Source organism: Equus przewalskii, chromosome 19 (assembly GCF_037783145.1).
Source record: "Equus przewalskii isolate Varuska chromosome 19, EquPr2, whole genome shotgun sequence".
NCBI classification, from domain to species: domain Eukaryota; kingdom Metazoa; phylum Chordata; class Mammalia; order Perissodactyla; family Equidae; genus Equus; species Equus przewalskii.
Window position 1 is genome coordinate 32,305,641 of NC_091849.1, and position 14,136 is coordinate 32,319,776.

The window sequence follows — 14,136 nt, forward strand, 5'->3', positions numbered from 1 at the left end:
TTTGTTGATGTGGTTTCTCCTTTCTAGACAAGTTGGCTGCCCCGTGCCCAGGATGGTCAGGATCTGGAAGCAGAGGTGTGGGGTGATGAGAGACCTCCTATTCCTCTTCCCAGGAGAGGATGCTTGTTTTGTGAGGTCAGTACAGATGCTTCTTAGAGAATCTGCAACTTTCCCTAAATTGAAACCGCTAACCTTGGCAGAGGGAACCCGGGGGACTTCTGGGCCTCACCCTGGCCCTTGCCGGGGACTTAGTTTTCTCCTTGTGGGGAATGGGCAAGATGCTGGGCTGGTTTTGGGGGAAATCTTGGCCTTCTTTCTGAGGGGAGCGTATCAGATCATCATCCATGATAAATGAACATCGTCTGCACTAAGCTTTGCAGTCTGGATTATCTGTCGCAAACACCGCATTTGGGTTGGTTCTCCTCCCCCACATCTCCTGCCTTCCACCGCAGAGATCCCTGGGATGCAAGGAATGCCAGTCACTGAATTCAAAATTGGAGAAAGGAAAATCACAAAAGAGAATTCTTTGCCCTGACATCCTACCTTCTTGAGTCAACCCAGGACAACTTTGGGGTCAGCCACACACTGAGTTACTCTAGCAGCACAAGAGAACTGAGAGTCCAGGGTGTCTGGAGGTGTTAGCAGCAGCTGTGCAGAGCCCCAGCATTGAGGCACCAACGGCCACAGCCTGGTGCACTCTGAGTACCTTTCCCTGCCAACGAATATATACTTTGCCAGCACCATTCTTTATTATTTTTTTTATTTTTAAACTTTTTATTTTGAAATAATTTTAACTCACAAAAAAGGGACAAGAATACTAAAAACAATTCCAGGATATTCTTCACTCAGATTCACCAACTGGTATCATTTGATCACATTTGCTTTATCATTATTTCTCTAAATACACATTAGCATTTTTCTCTGAACCATATGAGAGTAAATTGCACATAACATCCCTTTATTGGTAAAAATATTGGTGTGAATTACTTGAGAACAAGAACATTTTTTTTACATAACCACAATACAAATATAAAAACCAGGAAAGTTAGACTGATATAATACCATGATCTAATCTACAGTGCACATTCAAAATTTGCCAATTGTCCCATAACGTCCTTTATAATGATTTTTTTTTTCTTGGTCCAGGATCTAGTCCAGGATCACACGTTGCACTTAGATGTCATGTCTTTTCAGTTTCCTTTAATAAGCTCCTTAGACTTACTGTGTCTTTCATTATTTATTCAAAATTGACATTTTTGAAGAATACAGGTCAGTTATTTTATAGACTATCCTAAATTTAGGTATGTCTGATATTTCTTCAGTTTTGCACTTTTGGCCAGGAATAACAGAGAAGTGATGTTGTGTCCTTCTCAATGCATCATAGCAGGAGGTATATGAGCCAACATCATTCTTCATGGTTGACTAATATTCCACTGTATGGTGAACTCTAATTCACTGAAACCAATTTCCTATTGTAGGGCATTTAGGTGGATCTCAATCTTTAAAAATATGATCAACTATGCTGCAATGAATATTCTTGAACATGCATATTTGCATGGTTGTCTATTTATTTCCTCAGGCTAAATTCCTAGAAGTGAAACCACTGAGTCAAAGGGTCAAGGGATAGACTTATTCTGAAAGCTTTTGGCATCTAAGTGTTGCCAAGTCATTCTCCAGAGAGCGGCGCAGGACTTTACACTCCTGGCAGTAGTGTCTGCGCATGCCCTTACTCTCGCCAACCCTGGGAATTGGAATCCTTGCCACTTTGATAGGTAAAATGGTATCTCGTTGTTGTTTTAAATTGTGCTTTGTTGTAGGGTTAACATTATTTTCATCTGTTTGATGGCTATTCATGTTTCTTCTTTCACGAGTTGCCTGTCCAGGATTCTGTCCCATTGTCCTACTTATGTCATTGTCATTTTCCCGTCACTGTTCTTAGTCGAGGAGACAGCTGTGGGTGTAGAGACCTGGGCAGAAGAAACCCAGTGTGAAAAGTTCCTGCTTTTGTACCGTCTGGTTTGCTGACTGGGCGGGGTGTGGATTTGGTGTTCATGAGAAGTGAAAAAAAAAAAAATAGAAAGAGATACCAGGCTGCTTGTGGAACCATGAAGAAGACCTGAAAGTGGAAAGAACTGAACTTTCCATTTCTGCCATGTTTCTGACCTCATATTTTTCGTGGAAAAGGAGGCTTGGGCATTAGGCTGGAACTTGAGGGCAAGAAGAGGAAATGGTAAAAGAGACAGAGAAGGAGTGGTTAGGTAGAAGCGGAACCCGGAGTGTGGTAGTGCAGAAGCTAAGTTTAAAGACAGTGTCAGGAAGGTGCACAGCCCACTTCTTGCCTTATCCCTGCCTAAGGGAAGGCTGTATGCACCTGCTCAGGTGTTATGAGCTGTGCCCGGGCCCCATATACTCCCTGGCCTCTAGGACCTTACAGCCCAAAAGAGTCTTGATGCTTCCCTAAAAGCTTGTTTCTCTTTCCCAGTGGCTTCCCAATGGTCATGGCTAATGAGGGTGGTACATGATCATCATAGAGGGCTGCAGATACCAGGAACACAGAAAGGTCTCTCTGGTGTAAAATGACCTCTTTCCCTCCAACATCCCATCAAACAGAGGTTTGTTTTACTCAACTGACTTTTCTTTCATTTTATATCCCCTGAAAAAGATGAACCTGTCAATCATTCATACTTTAGTCATGGGGACTTTTGACCTTAAGAGGATCCACCTCTAAGGTGGACCCTGATAATGTGACCAAACACAAAGATGATAATAGCTTGTTGTAGATGTAGAAATACGCAAGAGTGATCCACCCTGAGAGATTATTTGTGAATATATAGTGCTTCCCTGCTGGTTACTCCTCATCTCTCCAACTTCTTCTTCCTCTTCTTCTTTTTTTTTTTTTTTTGTGAGGAAGAGTGGCCCTGAGCTAACTTCTGTGCCCATTTTCCTCTATTTTTGTATGTGGGACTCTGCCACAGCATGGCTTGATGAGTGGTGTAGGTCGTGCCCAGGATCTGAACCTGTGAACCCTGGGCTGCTGAAGCAAAGCACATGAACTCAACCACTGTGCCACCAGGCTGGCCCCCTCCCCAACTTCTTACCACTGCAGTGCCCATACCTTAATTCCTGGACCTCTTTTATTTTTCATCTGTCCCTAGGTGATCTCATCCAGTCTCATGGCTCCCACCAGATTTAAATATTACCTATGAAGACCATCTTTGTGCTGATGAGTCCCAAATTTGTGTTTCTAGATTAAACCATTACCTTTAACTCCAAACTCATACTTCCAATGTCTAAAGAGTACCTCAAACTCAACATGTCCAGAACTGATTTGATCTTCCCCTCTAAACCTTCTCTTCCTTCTCGATAGACTTGAGCTTTGCAATTCTATTCTTTCAGTTGTTCAGGCCCCAAACCTTGGAGACACTACAAACTCCTCTCTTTTTCTCATATTCTACATCCAATCTGTCTTAAATGCTCTTGGCTCTACCTTCAAAATAGATCCAGAATCTGAGCAATTCTCATCTCTTCTCATCCCCGCTGTTAACACCCTAGTCCAAGCCACCATCACCTCTTGCATCTCCTAACTTGCCTCTCTGCTGTTGTCCTTACTCCTCTCGGCAATTTCTCTATACAGTAGCCATAGTGAGTCTGTTAAAATATGAGTTAGATCATGTCACTCCTTTGCTCAAAACCTTCCAATCACTTCTCCACTCACTCAAAGTAAAGCTACATTCCTCACAGGGCCTATAAGGCCCCACACATCTGCCCCCTCCCTCCTCTGCCCTGTTCACCTCTCTGACTTCATCGCCTATTACTCCTCCCCACTATTGTGCCACACTGGCCCCCTCACTGTTCTTTCAACAGGCACCTTCACTTCTTAGGGCCTTTGCATTTGTTCTTCCCACTGCCTGGACCTCTTGCTTCCCCAGCCATCTGCATGGCTTGCTTCCTCACCTCAAAAGGCATCTTAAAATTTGTACAAAAATGCTAAGGACCCAGAATAGCCAAAACAATTTTGAAGAAGAATAAAGTGGAAGGTTTATACTTCCCAATTTCAAAAGTTGCTACAAAGCTACGATAATCAAGACAGTGTGGTATTGGAGTAAAGTTAGACATGTAGATCAATGCAATAGGATTGATTTATGGTCAATTGATTTTAACAAAGGTGCCAAGGCAATTAAAGGGGAGAAAGGCAATTCTTTTCAACAAATAGTACTGAGACAATTGGTTCTCCACATGCAAGAGAATGAATTTGGACCCTTACTTCACACATTACAGAAAAATTAACTCAAAAATTAACCCCAATCAATCATAGACCTAAATGTTAGAGCTAAAACTATAAAACTATTAGAGCGAAGCCTAAGAGCAAATATCATGATCTTGAGTTAGATGATGATTTCTTACATATGACATCAAATGCACAAGCAACAAAATAAAATATTGACAAATTAGACTTCATTAAAATTAAAAATTTTTGTGCTCCAAATGGCACTTCAAGAAAATAAAAAGTCAAGCAACAGAGTGGGAGCAAATGTTTGCAAATCATATATCAGATAAGGGACTTGTACAGAATATACAAAGAACTTTTATAATTCAATAATGACAACTAAAAAATAGGCAAAATATTTGAATAGAAGTTTCACCAAAGAAGATATACAAATGGCTGATAAACACATGAAAATATGCTGTTTAGGGTTCACTCAGCTTCCTGAATTCATAAGTTTATGTCTTTTGCCAAATTTGGGAAGTTTTCAGCCATCATTTCTGAGAACACATTTTCCTGCCCCACCTTTTTTCTCCTCTCCTTCTAGGACTCTGATGACGTGAATGCTAGATCTTTTTTTATAGTCCCATAAATCTCTGAATCTCTGTTCATTTTTTTGGTCTATTTTCTCTCTGTTGTCCAGACTTAGTAATTTCTATTCATCTATCTTTAAGTTCACTGAATCTTTCCTTTGTTCTCTCCATTTTGCTGTTAAGCCAACCCACTGAGGTCTAAATTTTGTTTATTGTATTTTTAAGCTATAAAATTTCTATTTGGTTCTTTATATTTTCCTTTTCTTTGCTGAGATTACTTGTTTTTTTCATTTTTTCAAGAGAGTTTGTATTTGCTTGTTGAAGCATTTTAAATACTTACTTTAGAATACTTATCTGCTTTAAACATATGTCATATATTCCAACATTGAAGTCATCTTGAGCGTTGGTGTCTGTTGATTGTCTTTTCTTACTCAATTTCAGATTTTCCTGGTTCGTGGCATGAGAAGTGATTTTCTGTTGTATCCTGGACATTTTGGGTGTTACGTTATAAGACTCTGCATTTTATTTAAATCCTCTGACGCTCTGCGGGTGGGGAAAAGTAGGTAGTGCATCATTATTGTTAGGTGGGGGCAGAAGTCTAGCTTCCTCATCTGGCCTCTGTTGACACTTGGGTGGGGGCATTCTTGTAGCTGCTGGGTGAGGTTGAGAGTTCAGGCTCCCTACTAGGTCTCTGCTGACACACACTGACTGGGAGAGAGTGAAGTACATCATTACTGCTTCCATTTGGTTTCCAGTGACATTGTGATAGAGGGGGACTTGGTACTGCTAGGCAGGGCTGAAAGTCTCAGTTTCCCACTTGGCCTTCTCTGACCCCATGCCAGCAGGCGGAGGGGCACCTTGTTAAAGCTGGATGTCTAGATTCCCCAGTAGTCCTCTGCTGGTAGGGTTTTTTTTTTCCTTGATATTTGGCTGGAATATGGCAGTTGTTGTCTAAAAGTTTTCTGTCCAGCTAGGCTGTCCCTTTCTTGGTCCTTTGACTAGAAGCTTTTAGGTCTTTGTGTATATGTGTGTGTCCCTGTTAGAGTGTCCTGGTTCTGGCTTTTCTAGCACCCAGTCTCATATATTTGAGGCAAAAAGAAAACCTAGGGAATTTACCACCATGTTTTTCTTTGGGTCTTGAGATTCCTAGTCAGTCTCCCTTCTCTCCATCTTTCAGAGTCTTCTTGCATTTGTTTTATAAAATAACGTCCAGGGTTTTAGCTGCACTTACCAGGAGGAATCAAAAGTGCATCTATACCATCTTGTCTTGGAACTGGAAGGCAGGTTGACAAGTCCTTAAAATGTCCAACATAGACTTACCATATAGCTCAGCAATTCCATTTCTAGATATCTACTCAAGAAAAATGAAAGCATATGTCCATACAAATACTTGTACACAAATGTTCATAGCGGTATTAGTCACAATAGTCATAAAGCAGAAACAAGCCAAATAACCATCAACTGGTGAGTGAATAAACAAAATGTAATATAGCCATACAATGGAATACTATCCAGCAATAAAAAGAAATGAAATACTGTTTGCTACAATATGAATGAACCCCAAAAACATGTTAAGTGAAAGAAATCAGACTCAAGAGGCCACATATTCTATGATTCTATTTACGTAAAATGTTCAGAAGAGGCAAATCCATATAGAGAGAAAGATTACTTTGTTGCCTAGGGCTGGGCATAAGACAAATGAGCACCTTTTTGAGGTGATGGAAATGTTCTAAAATTAGATTATGGTGATGGTTTCACAGCTCAGTAAATATACTAAAATCATTGAATTGTACACTTAAAATGAGTGAATTTTAAATTCGCTCATATAAATATATGAGGTATATAAATTATGCCTCCATAGATCTGTTTCAAAAAAGAGAGTCAGAGGAGAGGAAGTGGAGACATTTTGTATTGCAAACTTTCTTAAAGAATTTTGCTGTTAAGAGTTGCAGAGAAAAGATGTATAGCAGGAGGGCATATGAAGTGAAGGGAAAATTTTTTTAAACTTATTATTACAGAAAATTTCAAATTCCACATAAGTGGAAAACCCTCATAGATCCATCATCCAGATACAATAATCATTAACTCAGGGCCACTCTGATTCCATCTCTACTCCCACCCGTCAACCCTAGATTATTTTAGAACAAATCCTAGACATCATATCATTTATATCACAAATATTTTAGTATCTCTAAAAGACAAGAAATCTTAAAAATACATAACCACAGTGTCATTATCATGTCTAAAAATTCACAATAATTCCTTAGTAACCTAAAATATGTGGCCAATGTTGAAATTTACCAAATCATCTAATAAATATATATGCCCTTTGTTTGAATCAGGATTAAAACAAGATCCACTCATTGCGTTTGGTCGATATGTCTCTTAAGTCTTTCTTCTTTTAAATAGACCTTATTTTTAAGAACAGAAAAATTGAGAAGTCTTACAGAAAAATTGAGAAGATAGTATGGAGCATTCCTATGCACCCTGCACTCAGTGTTCTCTATTATTAACATCTTACGTGAGTATAGTACATGTGTTTTAGTTACTGAATCAATATTGATAAATTATCATTTTCTTAGTTTTTAGTTACTGTCCTTCATCTGTACCAGGATCCCATGTAGGATCCCACCTTACACATATTTGTCATGTATCCTTGAGCCCTTCTTGGCTGTGATTGTTTCTCAGACTTTTCATTGTTTGATGACCTTGACAGTTTTGAGGAATACTGGTTAGGTGTTTTGTAGGATGCCTCTCTTTTGGGATTTGTTTGGTGGTTTTCCTCGTGGTTAGATCGAGAATTTAAGTCTCTTTTAGTCTTTCTTTTCTTGGCATTTATTTGTTGACTAAATGGCTTGTTTCCTATAGAATTTTCCACATTCTAAATTTTGCTAATTGCATCCCTGTGTCATTTATTGCGTTCCTCTGCCTCCTTCATTTTTTTCTGTAAACTGGTAGTTAAATTTAAAGACTTGATATGAGTCAGGATCTATTTTTTGGCAAGGATACATCATAGGTAGTGTTGTGCTGTGTTTTTCCATCAGGAGGCAGATAATTCTAGTTGGCAGCCATTGATAAGCATTGCATAGATCCATTATTTTATTAGGGGCTGTAAAATGGTGATGTTCTAATTCTATCATTATGTCTTTGTTTATTTTATTTATACAGAGAAACTATGCCTCATCCGCTATTTCAACAAGATTTATTTAGGAAAGGCAGATCAATACCTTTCTTTACTCTTTATTTACCACTTTTCAGAATAATGAGTTCATTCTCTAGCATCCTCCAAAGGTAACCAATGAGTTTTTATTTAGTATTACTATGAATAAATCAACTTTAATGTGGTTTAATCCCTTTCAGTGGTTATTTTTATTGATGCTCAATGTGTCCCATATTTGGCCAGCATGAACCTCATGTTGACATGACTCTAGTGTCTTTGATGGCTTTCTTGCCATTAGGGTCGTCTTATACATATGCTGCTATATGGTTTTTTTTTTTAAAGTGGAAATGGTACTAAGAGACCTCAATTTGGGTTCAAAGAAGGTTTTTACTTATTCATTTTTTAAGACAGGAAGTATAACATGTTTGCTTGCTGATGGATGTGATCCACTGCAGGGGGAAAGGTGATGCTGCAGGAGGGGCAGGGTTGCTAGAGGGATGTCCTTGAGTAGGTGAGAGGTGCTGGGGTCCAGCACCAAGTGGAGGGTTGGTTATCAGCTGAAAGTGAAGAGGAGGGAGGGTTTGTAGTGAAGAAGAAGAAAATGTGAAATAATTGCTTTGAAAGTTTATGAGTGAGTGACCAGGAAAATGCTGGGTACTTCTCATGACCAACTTGAAGTTTGTGATTATAAATATTCTATGTTTTTATCCAAGTACTTCAGCTGCTTGGATGCAGGCATGGAGTAGATGGGAAGTTGGATTCAGCCAAAGCTGGGCTTTTGCCAGGCTGGTGGGATGGAGAGAGTGAGGGAAATGAGAGTTGAGTGTGCAAGGTAGCTATTATAATAATGGGTTATGAAATCTAGGTGGGCTAAGGTTGAAAGGGGGCAGAATCTTTTAGTGTCAGGGTCAGAGGGGCTGGAGGTCTGGGGAGTGGAAAAATAATTAGAGAGAAGGGCAGGAGAGAGTGACTTGCAAAGACAGGAAGTGCTGAGCACAGCGTGGGATACTTAAAACTGAGATTATGGTGAGATTACAGGTCCAGGTAATGACAAGGCCAAGGTATGACTGTGAAGTAGGTGGCTGTGGTACAGAAGGACAACATCACTGGAGGTGAGGGGATCAAGAGGTCAAGGTGAGAGGCCAAGGTGTTGGGTGGATTGTCTTGGTTGATAGAGAAGGCACCAAGAATAGTAGTAGGAGTGGGGTGAGGAGAAGACAATGACCCAGGGGCTGAACTCTTCAATGGCTGGTGGAGGGAAGGGGGAGCCTGGAAGGCTGTTAAATGCTGGCAACAGGAGTGGCTGAGGGTGATGTAGAATGTCTGCACGCACTTCAAAGCAGCTGAGGCCCTGCAATTCCCTTGACCACCAGAGAAATAATCCCATATATTCATTCTCTCATTCATTCTTTCTTCAACAAAAATTGATCATCCGTCCTATGATAAGCAATACCCGTCCCTCCCCCCCCAGCCCCCACCAAAACCTAAATGCATTAATCACAGAGTTGTCCTATAAAGTCAGGACATTCTCAGGACATCCTCAGTTAATCAGACATCCCACTCAATCCTTCTGGTTAATCGGCTTTTTTTTTTTGTATAATAGTGAAGTATAATGAACAAAGCTTTCGGGATTGAAATTCTCATGTAATGAATTCGAAGATATGAAAATGCTTTGTTCCTGCAGAAAGCTCCATCCTTCATAGAAGCCAGGTGACCTCTTGACAGGGAATCAAAGTGAAAAGTGCTGTCAGGGTGGAGAGAGAGGAGGTGGTGATATAAGAGTTACCTGTGGAGTTGAAGGACTTTGGAGTTGAAAGGCATCTTAGGGACGACCTTGCCTGTAGTTTTCCAACTTTTTCTTTCCATCCTGTCAAATGTAGAGGAGTTTTGTCCGTCAAAATCATACCTGGGATCCCCAAATAGGAAACAGATACAGGATCAGTGCTCTAGTTGAGCTGGCGTCTCCTGAGACAGCACAGCCACCCAGAGTGTCCCTGAGAGGTTCCCGTGGGATCTAGGATTCTGGGGAACACAGTTTGAATACTGCTCACTTGGTCTCATTTCTAATTCCCTTTTTTGCTGAGGCCCAGAGAGAAGCGACCTGACCAAGGAGGACTCAGGTCCCAGAGCCCACTGTCTGGCCCTTTGGTCACATGTGGCTGAAGAGGCCGCAGATGAAGGCAGAGCAGGGATGGAGATGAAGACAGCGCCTCGGTTCTTGAGTTCTCATTGAATAGCTTGGGTCTCTTTCATTAGTATTTCTAACTCTGGAGACAACATTTTTGTACAACAAAAGGCACACTGGGTAATTTTTTGTTGGGGGAAAGAAGAGTGTAATATAATGGAAAAAACACGGCTTGGGAGTTTGACACACTGGATTTAAATCTTGCCTTCCCCACCACTAACTAGCTGTGTGACACTGGTCAGACTAACTAACCTCTCTGAGCCTCAGTCACTTTCCTTATCTGCAAAGAAAAGATAATAATCTAACGTAGAGGAATTTGTGGGAACTACATGAGATAATATTTATACAGTGTCTGGCCCACAATAAGTAATCAAGAAACGGCAACTTTTATAAATATTATTGGAATTTGTCCTTTTTATTAGTGGAAGGATGACTGTATCCCCTAATACTTCCTGAATGACCTCCTTCCAGCTTCAGAGAAGCTTCGATTTCCTGGGAACTGGGGTTTCGTGACTCAGGCTTATTGCCTTCCTCATCCCCTCAGAGAATGACTTGCAGGGGCCCCTCTCCCCACATCCATCTCCCAGCTTCCCTGGGATGCTCCCCACAGATGACCATTATGGTCAACAGGGCCTTTGCTTGGGTTCTTGGTTCTTGGATATTTGTGGGAATTCATCACACGCTCTTAGTCCAGTGTCTGCTCTGGACTCATGGAAGGTGTAGACAGGAGTCCCTGGGGCTTTTGGACAGTAGCTTTGCCGTTGTTCCTGATGGCGCTGATCTCCTTTCATGATGTGAGATCCCACAGTAGTTCCTTCTGGAAAGCCTGGCCTGGGAGGAGGAAGTGGGCTGGGGAAATGCCTGGCTCTCCAGGGCTGGGATCTAGCCCTGTGGGCTCATGTCACAGCACAGGGTGCATCCTCCCTAAGTCAGTGAGCTGTGCCTGTCCCCCTTTCACCTTCACAAGACTGGCCCCAGGGCACTCAGACCTTCGTAGGGGAGCTGGGTCTGGTGTGGCTCAGTGAGTGGGTGCTGGATGAAGATGGTGGGAGATGGACGGAGAGATACCGGGGGGACATAGTCAGAGGGTTGGCAGCATTGTTGGCTATCCCTTTCCCAGAAAGATTGACAATTAACCCTGAAAATAGACATTAAAATTTTTACTGGACGTACATGATCAGGAATTGATTCAGACAATCCTCCATTTTAAATTTAGAAACTATTGCACAAACAGGCAAAAGTTAGAAATAGCACAAGGAATTATTTATTCAATTTTTTTTGGAAGAGAAGAGTAATCATGTGCTGGAGTCTAGTACAAGGAAGGAATCTATTAAAATATTAAAGAAATTTAAGGGGCTGGCCTGGTGGCGCACTGGTTAAGTTTGCATGTTCCGCTTTGGCGGCCTGGGGTTCACTGGTTCAGATGCCAGGTGCGGACATGGCACCGCTTGCCAAGCCATGCTGTGGCAGGCGTCCCGCATATAAAGTAGAGGAAGATGAGCACAGATGCTAGCTCAGGGCCAGTCTTCCTCAGCAAAAAGAGGAGGATTGGAGGCAGACGTTAGCTCAGGGCTAATCTTCCTTAAAAAAAAAAAGAAGAAAAATTTAAGTCCAAAAATTTCTAAGTACAAGAATGACAGGATAAGTAAAATAAGAAAACAATAAGACAGTAAATGTCCCCAAGCCAAGGAATCCTAAGGGTTTGTGAATCTGTATATTTTCTCTTTTTTCCTGCTTCTTTTGCCAAACTTTACCAACCACTTGCTGAGGAGAGAGGTCTGTTGGCTGTGTCTTCAGTGTTTTCTCAGTAATAAGAGGAAGCCCTTAGGCAGCACAGGGGGGTTGGAATGGAAAGGAGAAGTGGTTGCTGGAGGCATAAGCTGGGGCCCAAAGGGCCAGGGGAGGCAAGTGGGTGGGTGGGCTGAGGGTTAGGATGCGGAGGGGCAGAGGTGGGGGGCAGGTAATGGGATGGAGGGTGACACTGGGGTAAAGTAAGCAGGTGTTTGGCTGGGGCTTTTGGACTTGTCTAGGGGGCTGTCCAGAAGTGGATGAAGGGCAGACTCAGTGAGGGGTCAGAGGGACCTGAGGTCCACGGTGTGGGCAGGGGGAGGTCAGGCTGCAGTGTGTGATGAAGGCAGCTGGAGGTGGTGAGACCAGCAGTGGGCTGCCCGCCTGGGCTGCCCTGGTCTACTCACCATCCACCCCTCCCTGGGTGTTTGGGACAGGAGGTAAATTCTCCAGTCCTCGGGCTGTGCTGATGGCAGGCGAGGCTGAGAGTGACTCCCCTAGGTCCTGGGGCTGCATCCCTGGCACAGTCATGGGTCAAAGGTTGCCCTTGCCTGGCCTGCCTTCCTCATGGGGTCTCTGAGCCTGACCCAGCTTTGGGTGTTAGGAAGTCAGTTTGCCCTGAAGCATCTCTGGCCTCCCACGCTCTGCCCTCCAGAGGGTCCCATTCTGGGTGGGAGATCCAGACAGTTATAACAAGTAGAACTATGAATGTGATGGCAGGTGGTGTGAACATTCCCCATGGAAAATCTGGGAGGAGGCGCAGCTGTTCTCCATCCTTGAAGCTGGGACCACTGTCAAATGGTCAACTGCCTCCTCCACTCCCCACCAGGATGTCTAAAAGGGAAATCAACAGTAACGTGGGTCTGTCAGAAATCCAAACTCTTGGTTCCCTGCCCCAGTGGCTCCTCCCTCATCCCCTACTCCACCCCACCCCCAATCCTGGTAAAGCAGTTATCTCATTCTTAGGCTAGATACCTGGCAATCACTCTTTTCTTTCTCTCACACACGCAAATCACCAGCCAATCCAGTCACTTCTGCCTTCAAAATAAATCTGCTGATCCCTTTTCATCCCTACTTCGAATACCCCACATCCAGTCTAAGCAGTGGGGCCCAGAAAGGACTGAGAATGTCTCGTCCCTCCATGGTCTTGCCTGGGTCTCTGGGAGGTTGCAGCCTGCCTATTGGTCTCCTGTTTCCATCCTCTGAGTCTCTTCTCCAAATGGAAACTGAGAGATGGTATCGAAGTGGAAGCCTTGTTGTTCCTGGGGTATGAAATATCAGGAAACAGACGTGTTGATAGATGAAATGATATGGGATCTGGAAATTGCTTCACAATAATCCAGTGGGAGCGGGAAGTGGGTGGAAGTAAATATGGTTGAAGCCAGGAGATGGGTGAGTGGGCATTCATTAGACTGTCATTCATTATACTATTCTCTCTACTTTTGTATATGTTTAAAACATTTTATAATAAAAGTAAAATAAAACAATTCAATAAAATGATATAAACCTGATCAAAAACTTCAAAAGGGCCTCCATCTCTCTAAGAATAAAAATCTAAGGCCATGAGATATAGAAAACCCCTGTCTTCGTGCCCAGGGCACATCCAGACTAGTTAAATCTGAATCTCTTTAGGTGGAACCAAAGATCAGCAGTGGTTTCCAAAGTGTGATCCTCAGACCAGCAGTATCAGCATCACCGGGAACTTGTTAGAAATGCATATTCTCAGGCTCCACCCCAGTCCTGCTGAATCAGAATCCCTGGGAGTGGGGTCCAGCAATGTGTGTTTTCAAAAACCCTCTAGGTGATTGGGTTCCTGATGCAGACGCTGAGGGCCCAAGAGTCAGGCCTGAGAAAGCTGACGGAGCTTCTCTTGATGGATAAGCCAGGTGAGAGGAAATGCAGGTCTGGGGTCCACAGAGCCCGTGAGAGAGTCTAAGGTTGTGGCACTGAGCCCTCTGCTCCCACCGTCAGTGCAGAGCCTGAGGACAGTGGGGCTGAGTGAAGCCAGGGGCATGGGGAAGAGCCTGGGAGCTCACTGGGGTGACAGATTTGGGGAAAGGAGGGGGTCTGGAGTGTCCTGAGGCTGACCCCACCCAGCTTTGGTGCTGGGGAGCAAGGCCAGCTGCCACTGGTTTTCAGAGCGACGTGGACAAGAGTCTTGTACTCTGAAAACCCTTCTTTTCTGTGTCCTTATTGCATTTGTTTC

The 14,136-nt window shown here is 42.9% G+C and overlaps 1 protein-coding gene across 8 annotated transcripts in view; it reads left to right on the forward strand.

The window, feature by feature from the left end:
• LOC103566644 (butyrophilin subfamily 3 member A3-like) overlaps window positions 1-14,136 on the forward strand; it is a 42,273-nt gene that overhangs the window by 6,675 nt on the left and 21,462 nt on the right. For 4 of the 8 annotated variants that reach the window (XM_070585768.1, XM_070585769.1, XM_070585772.1 and 1 more), the window contains one exon: window positions 28-135. The gene's annotated coding sequence lies outside the window, so the exon portion shown is untranslated. Of the gene's footprint in view, window positions 1-27; window positions 136-2,482; window positions 2,613-5,238; window positions 5,277-13,731; window positions 13,817-14,136 lie in introns of all 8 variants that reach the window. The other 4 variants (XM_070585770.1, XM_070585774.1, XM_070585771.1 and 1 more) reach the window with 2 other exon arrangements.